This window comes from Strix uralensis, chromosome 2 (assembly GCF_047716275.1).
Source record: "Strix uralensis isolate ZFMK-TIS-50842 chromosome 2, bStrUra1, whole genome shotgun sequence".
In the NCBI taxonomy this organism is placed as follows: domain Eukaryota; kingdom Metazoa; phylum Chordata; class Aves; order Strigiformes; family Strigidae; genus Strix; species Strix uralensis.
This window is the reverse complement of record NC_133973.1, coordinates 30,680,594-30,699,692: the sequence shown is the minus strand read 5'-3', so window position 1 is coordinate 30,699,692 and position 19,099 is coordinate 30,680,594. Positions and strand designations below refer to the sequence as shown.

The 19,099-nt window shown below is 40.8% G+C and overlaps 1 protein-coding gene across 1 annotated transcript in view; it reads right to left on the bottom strand.

The window, feature by feature from the left end:
* JAM2 (junctional adhesion molecule 2) overlaps positions 1-19,099 on the bottom strand; it is a 38,349-nt gene that overhangs the window by 15,733 nt on the left and 3,517 nt on the right. The gene's annotated exons all lie outside the window — the stretch shown is intronic.

The window sequence follows — 19,099 nt, the reverse complement described above, 5'->3', positions numbered from 1 at the left end:
CTTGAAGACAGCATGCACATTCCTAATGCAGCACAGTCCATTTCCTCCATCCGCATCAGACAACTGAACAATTGCTACAGAGGGTATGAACAAGAATTGAGGCCCTGTCCCCATCAACAATACTGAGAAACATGGCTTGTTTAAGAGCATAATGTTCTGATTGATAGAAACTAGTCTTGCTTTACTCCTTTTAGTCTAATCTTGCTATTTACCGCTCATGCACACACACCTCCTTTTTCATCCCCAAATAATTAATTTCCATTTCCCCTGCCCAGGAAAAGAGTTGCATACAACCTAGCAGACAGGTATCCAGTCTTGATCAAGACATGAGCAGACCAAGAATCTTTTGCTTGTTACCGTTTTGACAGCTGATTACTTCTACTGAAGCATGTGCCTCATTTCTCACTTGAGCGAGTCCATTTGGGCTTTCAGCTATGGGTTCTCACAGCTCTGAGTGAGCATATTGTTTTCTTTGTATGAAGGTACCATCACTGAATCATAGAATGGTTTGAGTTGGAAGGGACCTTTAAAGGTCATATATTCCACCCTGTCCTGGTTTCGACCAGGATAGAGTTAATTTCCATTGGAGTATTTCACACCATGTGATGTCATGCCCAGGTGGGCGGGCTCTCTCGCTTGCTCTCGCTCTCTCTTGGCTTTTCGCTGGGGGTTGGCACGGGCGCCGTCTGCTCGTCGGGCGGTATTGTTGCTGGGGGGGTGCGGTCGTCGTGCTCAGTAAGCCACTGCTGCATTTTACCCGTTTTCTTTTTGAACTCACTATTGTTACTGTTATTCTCTTGTTATATTTAGTAAATTCTTTCTTTTTTATTCAACCCACGAATTCTCTTCTTTTGTCCCTCCCCTATTTTGGGGGGAGGGGGAGGTGAACGGCCAGCCACGTGGGGTCTGGCTGCCGGCTGAGTTCAAACCTCCACACACCCCTCCCTGCAATAAGCAGAGACATCTTCAGCTAGATCAGGTTGCTCAGAGCCCCATCCAGCCTGACCTTGAATGTTTCCAGGGATGGGGCATCTACCACCTCTCTGGGTAACCTGTTCCAGTGTTTCATCACCCTCGTTGTAAAAAATTTCTTCCTAGTATCTAGACTAAATCCACCCTCTTTTAGTTTACAACCATTATCCCCTGTCCTATCGCAACAGGCCCTACTAAAAAGTTTGTTCCTGTCTTTCTTATAAGCCCCCTTTAAGTACTGAAGGGCTGCAATAAGGTCTCCCCAGAGCCCTCTCTTCTCCAGGCTGAACAACCCCCACTCTCTCAGCCTTTTCTCATAAGAAAGGTGTTCCATCTCTCTGACCATTTCTGTGGCCTTCCTCTGGACCCTCCTCAACAGGTCCATGTCTTTCCTGTGCTGAGGAGCCCAGAGTTCCACACAGTACTCCAGGTGGAGTCTCACAAGAGCAGACTAGAGGAGGAGAATCACCTCTCTCAACCTGCTGGCCACACTGTTTTTGATGCAGCCTAGGACACAGCTGGCTTTCTGGGCTGCGAGAGCACATTGTCGACTCATGTCCAGCTTTTCATCCACCAGTACTGCCAAGTCCTTCTCTGCAGGGCTGCTCTCAGTCTCTTCATCCTGCAGCCTGTATTGACACTGGGGGCTGCCCCAGCCTAGGTGCACGACCTTGCAGTTGCCCTTGTTGAACCTCATGAGGTTCCCGTAGGCCCACTTCTGGAGCTTGTCCAGGTCCCTCTGGATGACATCCCATCCCTTGGGCATGTCAAATGCACCACTCAGCTTGGTGTCATCTGCAAACTTTCTGAGGGTGCATTCAATCCCACTATGTCCATTAATGAAGATATTACAGTATTGGTCCCACACACCATCATGGTTTTCTTAATTAAAGATCATTCCTTATTGTTCAAGTCTGGCACTACAGAGGGAATTCTCCATCCAAACTGTTCCTACAGCCTATTCCCTCATAATTTTATAGGTTTTTTTTCCAGCATCCTTTAAAAATACAGATTGAGGTTCTAGCTGTATCTATAACCATTGCCTCTGCGAGTCATGAAGCAACAGAGTTGATATTTGAGTCCCAGCACTGTAGCAGTTGTTACTCATTCACTGTATCCTGTTGTGGCGGGTTGCCCTGGGCCAGCTGCCAGACGCCCACCCAGCCACTCTCTCACTTTCCCTCTTCAACATGACAGGGGAGAAAATAAAATTAAAAAGCCCATGGGTCAAGAGAAAGGGAGATCACTTAGCAATTACCATCACAGGCAAAACAGACTCAGCTTCGGCAAAATTAATTTATTGCAAATTTAAAACAGAGTAAGGTTGTGGGGAATGATGGCTGTGGTCAGTCCATAGCAGCTCCTCTCTGCTGCTCCTTCCTCCACACACTTCTCCCCTGCTCCAGTGTGGGCTCCTCTCCATGGACTGCAGTTACTGCCAGGAGCCTGCTCCAGCACGGATCCTCCACGCACTTCAGCTTCCTTCAAAGCATATCCACTTGCTCTGGTGTGCGATCCTCCACAGGCTGCACTGTGGATATCTGCTCCAGCATGGTCCTCCACGGGCTGCAGGGCAATACCTGCTCCACTGTGGTTTCTCCACGGGCAGCAGGGGATCCTCTCCCTCTCCCCTCGGGGCTCTCAGGGCTGTTTCTCACACTTTTCCCCTCACCCCTGGCTGCCGGGCAGCGTTTTGCCCTTCCTTACCCAGGCTTTCCCCGAGGCGCCGCCATCGTGTCTGTGGGGCTCAGCCGTGCCCTGCGGTGGGTCGGCTGGAGCCGGCTGGAACCGTGTCCTCCCCTCACAGCCGCCCAACTGCAGCCCCCTGCCAGCCCGGGGCACCCACACCTGGTACCCCTGTATTACTCTTCAGAGTTGCTGCTTTCTAGATCTCTCACATTTGGAAGGGGGGAAGGAGATAGTACGTCCAACATTTCTTATTTCTAAGAGAATACAGCTTCACACTTGGCAACGTAAAGTGAATTTTCATATGTGCACATCACCAAAAGATCCAAATTTTTGTGTAACTATCCTGTCCTTAATATGTTTTAATTTTATCACCACCTTTGTGTTACCCCAAAGTAGTTAAAGCAGAAGTTTTTAATACAAAAATAAGATGACGACAATTCCAGCAATGCCATTTATGTCCCCTTAGAATACTGAAATAGCAAAAAATATTTGCATTACAAATAGCGCTTGAAAATTTTTTCCACCTTATCAAGAAAGGAAACTTTCCTGTTGGACTTTAAAAAAAGAAATAAAAAACCCCAAATGACCCCACACACACCCTGCTGAAGCCAGAGGAGGCAACCACTTCTCCAGCACCTCCCAAAGTAACCCTTTCTCTTGCATGTCCACACAGAGCCCATCTCCTTGTTTTTGTTCCAGCTTGGTCTAGAATAAAGCCCGAAATCATTAAGTAATTCTCCTTTTAACCCATTAAGCCCTACTTAGATTTGTGGAAAGAAAATCAGCTTTTGACTTTCACCAAACTATGTTGTTTCTAGAACAATAAACACCCTGTCACCCATCTATATGCCAATAGATTTAAAAAAAAAAAAATCATCTTTATTGAAATAACATTTTCCTTCATGTGTTCAGGACGGGGAGGAACATTTTGTTGAGGCTCTGAGAGCAGCTAATGCTTGCTAACACTTAGGAAGCATTTCTAGGTCTCTGGTGTGTGGGTAAAACCATTTATAAATTACTGGCACATCAACCTTCTCTGTCTGGACCCAAACTAAATACATGCAGTTCGCCACTTTATTACATTACACTGTTTCATGGACCCATGGATCTCTCCTTCTTTTTAACACATGTCACACAGCTCACTGTCACAGTCTAGGTATTCATAAGCTAGAAGTCAGAATAAGAAAACAGGTTGTATGACTTCTGGGGCAGGATCATGGTACTTCATTATGGAAGTTATCAGGAAATTACATACTTTTTATTGGGAGCTTGCAATTGCACAAAGTCTCCATATTTCTCCTTGTATCAAGGGATTTATAGAATACATGAAGATCCTATTATGCGGTAAGTACAAAATACGTCAGAAAAAAAGAAGTTCAACATAAACACAGCCCTTCTCCTCACACACACAAACTACACATATACATGACCCTCTTCAAGATGCAGTACAGTCTGAATGGTGACTTAATGTGGTACAGAGATAGGTAACCGGATTAAAACCATTATATATTCTGAACAAGCAGAAAGACAGAAGAGCTCTTCAAAGCTAAAGCATCTCTTCCTTAAAATATCCTTATAGAAATGCCTCCACCAATTATTTAGAATCCCAGATTTAATCTTTGGATTTTAATTCACCATATAAAAAGCAATAGTGAAAAAGATGACTTATTACTGTACCAGTAAACTTCTTGTTCATCAAACACTTTTATACAGACTGAAAAAAACCCTACTTGTATGTGTCAGTAAGTTCACTTGTTTAGAAGCAAAGCCCAAAAATACACACTTTCCATTTGATAATCACTCACACAGCTGTAAACTGATACTACTAGCTGGAGGAGTCATTAAGGAAGAGCATATTAGTCAAACCAAATCAAAGGAAACAGTGTGCCTGGAGGAAGTTACATGAGAACACAATCAAAACAAAGTAAAGAGAAAAAGCAGTCTTGTGGTATTTGTTTTGCCAAGTTCTAAATGGCAGGTGGTCTAGAGCAAAGCTTAACAAAGGATGTGAGAGGATACAGTAAGTTTAGGAAGTCCGATGTCCCAAGAATAAAGCAGTAACGAAGCCAACTCTCTTACTGAAATCCCCGAAGAGAATAGGAAACCAGACATCTGTTTGGTGTTAGCATCCTTCAGACACGTGACCACCTTAGGATAAACCATCAGCAACATGCTTAGATGCTGATGCAGACTTCTCAGCTATGTAACTACCTACCATGATGTACTCAAATGATACCTAGAATTTTGCCACAGTCACATCATTTAAACACTCATGTCTATTTTGGTTCTCCTGTTGCCATATTTTTTCTTAAGAGAAGTAGTCCATAGATTACATAGTCCATAAATGGGGGAGGGGGAGGAGAAGCTATCTGCCTTTGGACAGAATTAGTTGTGAATCACCTAAAAAAAAAATAAAAGCCTAACTCCCATTCTTTGTAGTCTAAGAGACAGTTGCTACAACCAAAAGGCTATCAACCCTGCTCATGGTGGCACTGGCAGGCTAGACTATGTTAACTCTGACAGTTAACAGCCACCAGCCAGGGCTCAGACCCACCACTCTTCCCAGCCACATTGCTGTCAGTCAGTGTTTAAACAGCCTTTGTCTCCCACCAGTTCTGCTTGGTGAATGCTAACCTCTATCAAACATGCTGGAGAGAGATTGGGAGTATTCATAGCCTCTGCAGGAGTCTCCTGTGTTGGTCAGAGTTCTTAACTGATCTCTGAAATTGACGATTTAGGCACCAAAATGTAGCCTGAAATAACTGGAGTAAACCCAGCTTAAGTAAACATACCAAACATGGCATTAACACTTCAAACGTTGAACAAGTGCTAGAAGAAATTATCCCATGTCATGGGAAAAAAAAAGGAGAAAGAAGCTCAACTTCAGTTATCTTGAGTCTTAAAGAATAATAATAGAACAGGATTTACTTTGGGCAGAGTTTATCCGAATCACAAAAAACCAAGCCTGCATATCTTCAGCCACAGAAAACAAATAAGGGAGTAGTCTGAACAGGGGGCCTGCAGGGTGGGAATAATAAGCCCATACGAGGAGAGCAAGTTTGTATTTTAATAGGCATGGTGTGACTGCATAAAGGATGGTAACCTAAGAGAGAAGGCACATTTTCTGGCAGACCAGCTAAAGGGGTCTAAAACACAAAAAGGAGCTTAAAGAGCTTCTCAGCCACCCCTTCACTTATGTGATAGCTGTCAGCAGTGCTTCTGTTGTGTTTTGGAAACTACTAGACTTAAACACAGCAAGTTTTAGTCATTCAGACCCCAGAGCTGCTGCAACTCTGAGACCTGGTGGTAATGCATACAGGTCTTGAGAGTAGTTTAACATGCTGTGAAATACATGGCAAGATTTTCAACACTCTTACTGGTTAATTAGGACACAGACCTTGCAGATGTTTTTAATCAAGGAAAAAATGTAGGGATTCCACACTATGTACACATGTGCTATCTCTGTATCAGTGGCAGATGAAAAGTTTTTCTAGCAGCTTGAAGAAAGTGCTTTTAACGAAGAAGTTAAGTCTTCAGTCCTTACAACTATAAGGAAAACTATTCCTCGATACAAGCAGATGCAGTTCTGGTTTCCTGACACTACAAAGAAGTTGTCCTAGTGTATCTGTGCTGGTAGTGTTTCAAGCATCAGGAAAAAAATACGGCTAGTTATTTTCAATCCTTAGACAGTACAAGAGCTGCAGTATCTTGGTCTTGACTCTTGGGAATGACAGATACAGCAGAAGCAGCAGGCTTTTAGATACTCATCAGGTTCAAAGAATAGAGGGATGCAGGGAAAAAAGCTCACTGGCAGAGTAACAGACCTTACCTTCTATGTTGTAAGCAGTGCCTTTTCCATAAGGAGATTTAATAAAAACCTCATGAAAAGCCTTGTAATGAACCGCAATTTGTGCGGATAGATATCTGCTCGCTTCCTGTCCCCTTGTTTTACACAAGCCCTCTCCTGACAAATTTTTTTATTCATGGAAAAATGGACTAGGTTTTTGGAGCAAGGGAAGAGCAGGGGCAGTGGGAAGAAAACAGCTAAATCCAGTATTTGGTTTGGCTTCTCTTTTGGAAGAGCAGCTATTACAAAATTAGAATTCCATCTCTACAGCTGAGTCTGACACACAAAAAATTGACCTTCCCCCCACCCCCAGCAAAACCAAAAGAATTTCCCCAAAACCCAAAGGTATTTTCCCCCCTCTTCCAGCCCAGGCTCAGAGCCATGCACAATGGAGTAATCCTCCACTCCGTTTGCTCTCCTGAGCAGAGCTATAAATTTGAAGCTGATAACAAGGCCAGCATCCAGATGGTAGGTCTGTTTGAAAGCCACTGCACTCTTTGGCAACTGGGCAAAACCTTTGTAGCACCATTTTCCCTTCCTTCTCCCCCCTAAAAAAAGGCGGCTGGGAATTTGAAAACAGTTGGAAAGCAAATAGCAACGGTATATGGATTTATTACTTATTACATATCCAGAGGTCTAGAACCTAATACAAAAAAAGTGCTTTTATTTAGATGTAGCATAAAAATAAAAACAATCTTTCACACTCATCTGTTACAGAAAGTAGGTTTTAATCAGCTTCAGTAACTCTGCCTTCGTAATGGAAATCACATGAGGAACAGAATGCAGAACTGCATTTTCATCCAGCCAGGAGTTATTTAAACAGGGGAAGAGAAGCTTTGCCAGAAAGTGACTAATAGTAGGATTTCTACCTGTATTAAAAGCTGGTATTGGATGATCTGAGGAGCTCTCAGTCTCACAGGGGAAAGAAGTTCTTATGTTAAATGCCTCAACTACAGAGCAGACTAGCAAAGATGTCTTCATTTATAATGACAACCTAAGAATGAGTTAAGCCTCCGCTTTGTGTGCGCCGTTTAGTGCAATCTGGAAGGCTAGCACACCAGCTGATGGTGCTTTTACTCTCAACTTTCAAGTTAAGCAAAAAAAAAAATCCTGAAAGTAGTAAGAGACTGAAGTTTCAGAGCAAATTATCTAAAGTTATCAGTAATGGTCCTAAGAGTTTAAGATCATGTTAATGATTCATTTCAGAGAAGAGCCCCAAGGACGGTTGGCTCTGGAAACACAAAACTGGAGTGCTTGTAGAGGAGAAAGTAGGGAATAAAAATCAAGTGGCATGGGACAAGAAAGGAGGAGATTTAGGTCAGCCTTTCTGAAGAAACTGAACACCAAAGCACAACAACTCCAGATAAACTGAACAGCCTTCTAAGTGCTTTCAGCACTCACAACACTGAAAGATTACTACATGAGATGGTGTGAGAAATTCTGGGAAGAAAATAAATTTCCAATTAATTTTTATATAATTACTAATAAAAATGTAACATTCAATTCCCTTTGAAGTTTGGTTTTTTTTTTACCTTCTCTTTTTCTGCTCACACAGAAGAGAGGAACGGTTTGAATTCACGGCTCGCAAAGGTTCAATCTAGCGTGGAGTTTATTCCAACAGAGTGACAATCCAGAAAGCATATGCTATTAACCAAATAAATATTTATAGCTCGCACTTTTACAAGACTCAAAACTCCACTACTCTTTTTGTCTCCATGGCAATTCAGAGGGAGCTTCTGAAAACGGGGGATGGGGTTTTAAACTAGTCAGGCTCTCACAAAAAAGCCTATTTTCCAGCCCTCTCCCAGTCCTGCTCAACACTGGTTTCCATGGCAACTCAGCAGCGGCTCAAAGACAGCTTGTAACTGCAGAACAAGCCTAGAGCTGCTTCAGCTCTTGCTTGTTTTAAAATGCATCAGGATGCTGATGACTTGTATCTAGTACCATCATCCTTCAAAAGACCATGAGAACAGGCCACGGGAGTAGAAACTCCCTGCTACTGCTGTCCCACCCACCTCGTATCACACACTACTGCAGTGATCTGAAGAAACACATCTCCACCAGTTGAATTACCGGGTCTAACTATTCAGCAAAACACTTGCCTGTGCAAATACCTAGAGAAACTGTTGCAGAATTATTATTAAATTTACAAAACAAAGCTAGGTACCCAGTGCAAACTGGCATGTTCCTCTGAAGTCAGTAGTACTAATCTACATCAACTGTAAAATCTGCCCTGAAACACAACAGAGTTGGGAAACTGGAAGAAATAAACAACCCCCCTCCAAGACCCACACAACCATTCTCGCCCGTAATTTGAGATAAAATCTCTGATAAAATCTTGAGAAAAAGATCTTTGAAATCTCCTACAACTTTTAAGTGACTTCTGCCAGAACTGCCAAGCAATTTGAAAAGGATAAACACTTTCAAGAAGTTGCATCATTTATACACCTACAAATACAGACATTACTTATCTAAAACCCCTGAACACAAATTTAGTTTACTTTCCAACTGTGCCAACCACATTAGTTACAATTCCAGTAGACACTACATGAAACTGGAGTCCCTGCTCATTCAGAACCAGTGAAGTCATTCAAGCTCCCTCTCTGTAGGATCATGTTTCCAGATGCTAAGAACATCAAGACTCTACAATTTTAAATCGCTGTAAGTAAATACATCGTTATAGTGAAGAAATGTCTCTTCCCATAGTCAGTCTTACTCATGTAAACTGGAACCAAATTTCCTGTGCATCCTCAGTCCTTTCTCAAGTTTATAGCAGTTTTTCCCCCAGTAGGTCTTCTCAAACCCTTTTTGATTATCTAAGCATTTCTACATAGTGCTTTCACTGCAGAGGATGAGTACGTATGAGTATGTATTAAGCTCTGGCTTCTAAAGGTATAGAAGTAGCTAACTAACCATAATGGTGCATTGCAAACAGATCCGAAGTAGCAGGTAGGATAGCTAATTTCACCGACTATGCCCAAATGTCTCATTTTCAGCAATGTGTAATAATCAAAGCCAAGTCAGCATTGTCACCTTATGTCCCCCACTGAAGGGGATGATACATCTGAAAAACATTCATTTAAAAAAAAAAAGTTGCTCTCCCTGAAGCAGCTATTGACTTAGAATATACTTCTGTACTAAAACGCAACAGATGCAAGAATAACTCCTTGTGGTGAGTTTTTAAAGAGGGCTTTCCAGACGCTTTCTCTCATTCAATTTTTCATGACTTTGGGACATACCATGACTTCATTCTAGCTAGCACGTCTATTAAAAAAACCGAGCCAGTGTCTTTTCAAAAACCCTAGGATGTTCTTTAAATACAAATACTCAGCAAGAGCCTTGTGCAATGCTTTGTGAATTTGGGCTTTCTGAGGAGATGTTTCCAACAGCTGGGGATGGTGGTGGTGTTTTCACTTCAGCAAATTTTACTCGAACCATGGATTTTAGGACTGCATCCTATTAGTGATAAACAGCACTGAACTTAGCTCTTTAACTTTTTTCCTCCAGACTACAGACCAGATTCTTTGTTAATATGAGCTGGGAACATGACTACTTCTCTCCTGGCCAAAAGAATATGGTGGACCCTTCCTAATAATCCAAATGGAATTGCCAAATTAGCACATCCATTTCCACTCACACATTATTTCTTACACTGACAAGTTTGCTCAATAGTCTCCTCCTGCCAGAAGCATCCAATGGTCATGTTTGATGACTATTACATTCAATCAACATCATAGTTTACAGTGCAAATGCATATCTTTAGCCTTAATTCTACAGGCCTTTAATAGACAATTTAGTTCTTTAAATATCAAATTTTAAAAGAAGCATCTTCCACCACATTTGAACAAGACTGAAGCCACTCCTTCAGTTAAGGCTGATATGTATGGAGGGGAGCTAGAACAAACAGAAGATGTTTTGCACACTTAAAGGAGAAGGGTGATTAGAAGAAATCCTCCGGAAGGTAGAGCTAGGAACAATAGGTCACAGTATAATAGCTGCCAAGTTTTCCTTAAAGGGGATGAAGAGGGTAAAAAAACAAAACAAAACCACTACAGTCTTCATCACATTAAAAGCTACACAAGCAAAACAAGGTATGGGTATTCAGATTAGAAATCTGAACACGGAACAGGAATAAACATAATAGGGTAACTCTGTGCTTTGTTTATTTATTTTTAAATCAAGCATAAATGTTAACTTGGTGCTCATAACAGCTTTTCAACAGAAGAGATGTGTTAGGAGCCACACCCTCAGAATATTTGGTAAGGTTCACTAATGAAACACTCTGCTGCTGTGCGTCAGAAGAAGGGAAAGCTCAGTATGTGAGCTAGCATTCACAATTGACTGCTTTGCTGCTTCATGTAATAGGATTTGATGATCTTGTCTGCAGGTACTTAAACTAAGAAAGTACCAGCTGTTTCACACCTGCAAAAATGAAAGAAAAATTACATCAACAATTCTGCAATGCTGTAAAACTGCAACAAAAAAAAATAATCCAGGAGACAGAATGATTTGTATGGAAGACAAATAATCTTGTCAGAATTAACTAGCCAAACTAGTCACAGTTCAGAGTCAGAAATAGTAGCAGGAACATGTAGAGCTGGGAATTTTTTTTTTTTAAGCCATTAGATTTTGTTTGTTTGTTTGTTTAGAATAAACCATATCTGATTAAGGATTTGGCCCACTGGGTCACTACCTTCTCAAGGACAACTTTGTGGTTAAAAGTCTGGTGGTTAGCATGTCTATATCTGGAATACTCTGCAGCACACAAGATACAATATCATCAAAATAAACGTGCTAAATTTCTAGAATACTTGTTAAGAGTCACTAGATCAACCCATTTCATGAAACCATGACTCTCAGATAGGCATATACGCTGCTTTAAACTACTGTTTTGCCATCTCCTTTGCCTGCTTCTGCCAGTATTCTGTTTGTAACCGACTGCTCATGAGATACTGATACTCTAGAAACTTGTGTGACACTATTATTGCTTAAACTGAAGTTTCCTTTAGAAATAAGACTAAATACCACTTTGAAGGTGCTTGTGCTCCTTAACTCAGGTCAACTAATTTCAGTTTAAGGATCTCTTTTTGAGAAAGATGACCAAAGAACAGGCAATCCCCTGTTGTTGCAGAGCTGACCTGCCTGCAATGAGCCTGGTACAGAGCAGGCATCAGCAATGAGTGGTTAAGAAATCAAGAAGGACAACAATATGGCTTGTTGAATAATAAATTGCTACCAGCATTTCTCTTCTAGAAGAGGAACTTATCACCAAATAAGTAAAAGTTCAACAGTTCTGCTGAAAGCACATTTGTAAAATAAACCCATAAAGTTATTGTTTATGTTTATGAGTGCCAGGTATTGTTTTAGGGCAGATAAGGAACAGGTTCTTACTCTTTCCTGTGAAAGAGTATCCACTTCAGAGCTTAGAGATATGCAACTCTTCGTAGCCAAGTCTACACATATCTTCTACTTACACAGTCTGATTTCTTAACTAAGGTCCTTGCCACATCTAGCCATAGGAGCTTCCTTGGATGTTATCTGTCCACCCAGCACACTATTCCCATCCAAAGGCAGAGGCAGCTAAAGAACATAGACTGTCTACCCTTTAGTCACCACAGCTGACAATCTAAAATAATCAGATTTCATACTGTATTTTCAGTACAAGATTTCAGCATGGGTCCATAAAGTTATATGGGATTCAAATGCAGCATATAGGTGCAGGACTGCAGCCTTAACAGCAACATGATGCGGTAAATAATTTTTCTAGTTTTCACATGATTAGTCCCACCCCAAAACTGAAAGTGTTTAAGCTACTAATGTATCTATATTGGACATATAGATATATTGGACATATTTTAAATAGTATGCCTGTAAATAAGGTTACTAGTACTCCAGTCAACTTCTTTATGTACGTATTGGACACACAAGCTACACTCTTAGTTCAACTGATATTATCTCTAGCTATGATTTGTCCCACTCCTTCTCTTTGTATTCATGCAATGTGAGCTAATTCACCTTCGAAAGAAGGGCAAATTCCTCCTTACCTCATCCCAATATTTTCTTAACTGCTTGTAACATTTAACTTCTGCTGAGTCCACAGGTACAGCATCGCTTCAGTAACAAACAGCAGCTCCGTTCCTTGCCCACCCTGTTCTAACTGCAAAGCTGCGCTTTTGCTTTAGGGGCAGGGGGAGCATACACTGATGCATACAATCAATTGTTAAAGATGCCAATAAGATACAGGTACAACTTTGCCCCCCCCCCCCCCCCCAGTCAGATGAAGTTAAAACCAGTTGTGTTCAGAGTTTATCAAATGCTAGGCTGATCCTAAATACTGACTTATTGCCAGCTTTCCAAAGTGAAGTGTAAAACAATCTTTTGGGTTTAGTAGATTTTGTCACACAGATATTCTTTTAGGTTCTATTATTTTACTAGAAGACAAAGTATCTGTCTTAAAGTTCTATGACATTTTTGAGAACGGTCAGTGTTAGGTTAATGGTTGGACTAGATGATCTTCAAGGTTTTTTCCCAACCTAGATTATTCTATGATTTTCATAAGAAAATATGAGTTTTCTGTGACTTTTTTGTTAGACTGAAGACTATCTTAAAAAGAGAAAAAACTTCTGCACAGTTTTGACATTCTGTAGAAGACATTAAGTTTGCTTTAACTCAGGAAAGATGTTCTGCACCTGAAAGTCTGTACATATAAGAGAAAGAGGAGGGGGACGGCCACTTCTGTTTATACAGCTTTCAAAAGCTTTGAATAAACTTCAAATAAGTTTAAATACTTAGAGACACATCACTTCCTTCTCTCAAAAAATCAGTGCATTCTCCCAACAGCTATTTATGTTAGAAAGCCATCGCACTCTTTGGCAACTGGGCCTTTGTAGCACTGTTTTCCCTCCCTTCTCCCTAAAAGAGGTGGCTAAGAACTGGAACACAGCTAGAAAGTGACAGCAACTGTGTGTGGATTGTTACAGTCTTGAGGACTCAGCTAGAGATACAACTGGAACATAAATGAAATAAGAAACAGAGTATGCAGTGACAGGGGAAAAGCAGAGCTGAATTTTTTAGTTAAGTCTCTCTACATATGGTGCTGATTTCCTGTTGATAAACAGCTTCCCCGGATACTTTTATCCCCTAGAACATTATTGAAAGGCTCAGACAAGTGCTGTAAGTACATTAACTTCTGAGAGTACCCCTGAGCCATCATTTAAACAACACTTAAACTGAACATGTAGAAAGAGAAGAATCACATTTACTTTTCATGCCTAAAACATTTCTGAAGACTTCTGTATCACTTGATTAGTGATACAGCACTAGTTGATGTCCAGGATGTAGGTCTTATCTAGAAAATGGAAAAAAAAAAATTAAAGCAATTAACTTACAAATGGAATTATGTGAAGGCCTCTTAGACTGTATGGCAAGAATGCAGCCCAAAGGGTCGCTTCTTGATGTCTAAGCATACTTCCACTATGGATGCATCTGCTTCCTTCTCTCGTACCTCCCCTCCCATGCACCAACCTTGATGTTGCCAGTAAATTTGGAGTGTCTGAATTTGTTTGCTTTACTAGTCACTCCAGTACTACAACAGCATCATCTTAAAAATCTTATAAGCCCTTACTACTGCCTGGCTGTCCCATCCCTTCATCTTTTACATTTTCAGATGCTGTACTTCTCTATTCCAATATTGAAATATTGATTTTCCTTTCAGGAGCCTCTCAAATGATTATGACATTCTTGTGTGTCGGTGAATCACATTACACCAGGGAGGACCATTACGTTGGTGAACAGAAGGGAACAGCCCCATTCATTGCAAGATACAAAGAAGACTCAAATACTGACAAAAATAAAACATTTACCTTTCTCATAAAAATATTTACTGACATTTAAATGGAAAGCTACTAAGTCTTCTCAGAGGCTAAAGACCGTTTCTGCACAAACTCTTCCAACATCTAAATGTTGCTATTAATGATCTTTTAATTGGACTTTATGTGGACAGTAGAGGAGGGGAAAAAAAAAAAATAAATAGAGACACATCCCTTTCCCTCCTTCCAAGGAGAAACCTGTTCTTTAAAGGAAAGCAGGGTGGATGAACAGAGTCACAAAAAACCCAACAAACCAACAACACACAACAAAAGAACCCAGTGCAGCAACATTTATCACGTATTTTTGTTTCTGAACAGTGCTAAGCAAATACCTGTAGTGGAATATCAAAGGCAGACACTACTTCGGTAATAATCCCCTATTTAATTATTCCTAGAGTTAGGAGTTGCAAAAATCTGAAACAAGCTTGAGTTGTTTATGTACAGTATAAGTTACTGATTAGTTATAATCTTCCCAGTTTCAAGCAATCAAATATATACATTTATCTGTTGGAAGTTACTAAAAATTTACACTTTTCCAAATCTTGACATACAACAACTTAATTAGCAAGACATCACATTAAAATTTGTTTAATTCAGCAGCAACATTTAAAGAGTCTTCATGCACCTCACATTTATTACAGAAAGCACATATTTCTGTTTAGAATTAACTTGCACAACTTAAAGAGTCAATGCACGCACCTTTCATATAGCATGGGTCAGCTAAGCTCAGCTGGGCCCGACTTTGTCGCAATTTACATTTTAAAAATGTTCAGGCTCTCAAGCCAGCTCAACACCTTAACACCAGCCAACTGGACCCAGCAGAGCTCTGTAGCTCAGAACACCCCAGCCAATACCACTGAGTCACGCTTCAAGCCAGAGTTGCAGGGGCTGCGAGCCAGCAGCCTTCCACAGGTCTTGGCACACCAAAGCCCACACTTCTCATCCCAAGTTGCTGTGCCCTCTCAGATTTTTCTGTATTTAGCCAGGGAAGCAGCCTCCCCAAACACAGAGGTATAGCCCTTTGTTATTAAATACATGGGACGGCTTGCTTCAATCCCGGTGTCAAAAGTGATCACTACCACCAGTCTGAACAGTGTCAAAGCTGCATCAAAGTCGTGTCACACTCCTCGAAATCCCAGTCCTTCTGTCACAAGGATACATAAAACAAGAGCTACAGACAACAAGCCAGGAGTTTACAAGAGAATTTCTCACCTTTGTGGATGACTAGCTTAAAGACTAGAGGAGGGGTAGAAAATCAGTTCAGGTGGCCCAATAGTCAAAGGGCAAAGAATCAATTTTAAAGACCATTTTATAGAAACAGAAATATTACTGGAGCACAAAAGCTAGCCATAACATGCACCTAAAGACACCTATGAATTCTACAGATATTCCTGATGATGCACTTTTACTCCTTTTTTGCTAGTACAGCTGCTAGAAGGCTTCAGTTACGAACCAAGGCATCCCAGAGATAAGTACTGTCTATACATTCAAGAAGTAAGCTGCTATCTAACTCACATAATATGTATTCAAACTCTGGTTTTATGCATATTGTTTCCTCATATGTTTACAAGTATGCCAAGTACAAACACTTCTCCAACTCTAACCCAGCTCTAGCCACAAGTCCTTAGCATACCACCCCCAAGAATTTCTCCCAATTAATACTGGGCACCTTCTGCAGTATGACATACAATACATAATCATTTTGGTTTCTTTATTAGTTTGAGCAAAAGTAACTTCTCAAGAATGCATGTTCCAACATTACCTCCAAGTACTATGCTAACAGATTGTGAACAGCAAATATAGTCCCTATTGTTAACATTATCTGGTACGAAAACAACCCTATAATACATCACCTTTCATCCAGACAATAATGTTTTGTTTCCCTTTGAGTCTGATCCAGCAGTTTGGACAGGCTTGAGAGCATGGTCAACCCTTAAGAAGTTAATCCAAACAAAAGCAATGTAAATATATCTATTGAAACTGCAAACCTATAGGGTCTGTTCTTTCCAGCTCAAGTCTGACCATTTCTTACCATTTTAAACATCCAGGATCAAATTGTGGCTACTTCAATGTAAGTTTGATCTTCCCATCTCTTGCTGAAAACTGCTAAGTTTTGAATTGTAAAAAGCAAGCATTCAAAAAGGCTTATTACCAGATTTTTCCATCATGTCTTCCCCTACAAATAATCTGAGAGAAAGTGGATGCCTGCTTTACTTCCTACTAACCAGAAGGGTTACGGACTTACTAGTGCTTCAACAACTACTGCTGTTGTATTACTTGCTGTTGTTCAGAAATGGCTATTTTCCCCTTCTTTGTTCTCCAAAAGCTCCTTCACCTCCCAGCATATGTTAGAAACCGACAAGTGAACAGGACCAGATGTTCAGCTGCCAAGTTCACCTTCTGTCTGGTTTAAGGAATTTTATATAAGCGCTTGAGTGCTCAATGATATACTGTGAGCACAGAGGTGACATAACTCATTGGAGCCCTCCAGAAAAAAAGTGGCTTTGGAAATACAGGTGAGCACAAGCACTGGCAGTCATCCAAATGCTCCTCCAGCCTTGTATGCTGTCTCATTCTTTGAAATACATATTCATTTCCCCCCAAAAAAGGTCTTTAGATGAAGGAAACAAATAATTTGTCTTGACTACAAGACATCATAATATTTGCTTTAAGCTTCCTGCAGCGGAATTACAGCATAATCACGTACAACGCTTTGTGGGAGATGTGACAGGCTTTTCTGCAGAAATGTTTTGTTAAAACTGGTAGTTCGTTGAAAAGTACTCAGGATGGGAAAAGACATGCCAGAAAGTAAAACTGTAACAAAGCTAGCTTTACAAAATTCAGAGGGGGACAAAGGTGAGCTAACCAGAATAGAACTACTGGTAAATGAATTGCCTTTCAGCTTCCACATAACATTTCCATTAAAGTGATTACCCCATTGTAAGTTAGCCACTAAACTAGAAAGTAAGAACTTATAAACCATCTATTTTCCCCACATAGATGCAACAGTGCCACAAAGTTATCACAGTGGAGGGAAAAAAACCCCAGCCAAACAAGAAAAAACAGCAGTAAGATAGTTTATTGTACACATCCACAGGGACACCATTTTAAGCAATTTTTTTTTGTTTAATATCTCTGTATAACTTCAAGGGAACCTTAATTTAGCCATTCCATATGGCCCTGGCAAATAGTCTGCAATGACAAATACAAATGTCTACCTTGTGCTTCAATTGTTTTGATATACAAGATATTTATATTGCAATGTCAATATTTCTGACTGTGTGAACATCTCTTAGTAGTCTTGCTTTACATAAGCATTTTCTTACCAATGCTAGAGGTGACTCCAGTGTTAAAGTATGACACTAAGCCTTACTTTGAAAAAAGTATTCCTAAAAGGGATCACCAGCTGCAGGGAACCAATGACAAACAGACTGTCTTCAGAATTGCTCCAGCAGAAAGATGACATTTTGAGTGATGATGGACTCAAAGTAGATCACACCATATGTGACCTTTTAAATCAGAATTTCAGATCTAAATTAATAGTTGTTCCTGCCCCTCCAAAAGCACGGACAACCCAAACCTACACACGCCCTCACCCCCCCAACAAGGGAAGCTTGCTTACTGCTACTGCAGAAGATTCACATGCATGTCACTGTCCATCTTCAGTGAAGAAATATCACTATTATTTACTCATGTGAAGTTATGAGAAAAATGGATTTTTTTTTTTTAATAACCAGTTGTACAAGAAGATTCTCCCATACTTAAGAAGAGGACTTCTCTTATGACCACCAGCACTTGAGAAGAAGCTAAAGCACTTGGGGCATCCTTTGAGGAAGGGTAAAAGCCTTCTCTAGCATTTTTAGCTCACTTCTTAAAAAAACACAAGTCAGCACACACCCCCAATAACATTTGGGGTTAGTCAGTGGATGCAGACAAGGTCATGAAAGATGATCCCATATCTTTTGTTAAGTCAGTCACCTAAAGAGAAAAGGTAAAGTCAAAGTTCAACTACTTGCAAGTTCTTACCTAATCATTCATGATGTCATCAGCCAGTTTCTGCAGCAGAACCTGGCAGCCACTGTGTTACAGCAGACTGTTTTGGCAGCAGGAAATATAGGTATAATACAGGAAACAGTCACAAAAATATCTTTGTGTAATTCAGTTAAATAGCCAATGAGAAGACCTCATCCAGGCTCAATTAGATCTGCTAATCACAGTGGTAATTTTAGCTCTCATTATTAATGCCAGATGCCCTACAGTATTCACAATTACCAGAAATACATGTCCTACGACATTAACAAGAATCGTTGCAATGTTAAAGTTGAGAAAACAGGACCTCAAAGGCCAAGCAACAGCAAACCCAAGTCTTTCACTTGCATACACCCACCTTAAACACGAGAAAACAAGAGGAATTGCGATTGTCTTGACGTGACATTTCCAGGTACATTTCCTGCCTCCTGTATGCAGTGAGGGAAGACAGTCACCCTCATTTTTTCTTTTGCACATCCAATAGCAGGCTGGAGGGCCAGTAACTTGAACTAAGGATACTGCAGGGCCAGCCAAGGACCAGCTCTCTCTGCTGGGGAGAGAGAGGAAAGAGACAAAGCCCTTACCACAGAACAGCACTGCTTCTGGCTGAGGCCTCAGAAAAAGAGCGCCCCTTCCAAGTGGCATGGCAAGGTTTAAAGGAAATAGCGTGACTTGCTCAAATGCAGCAAAGGCC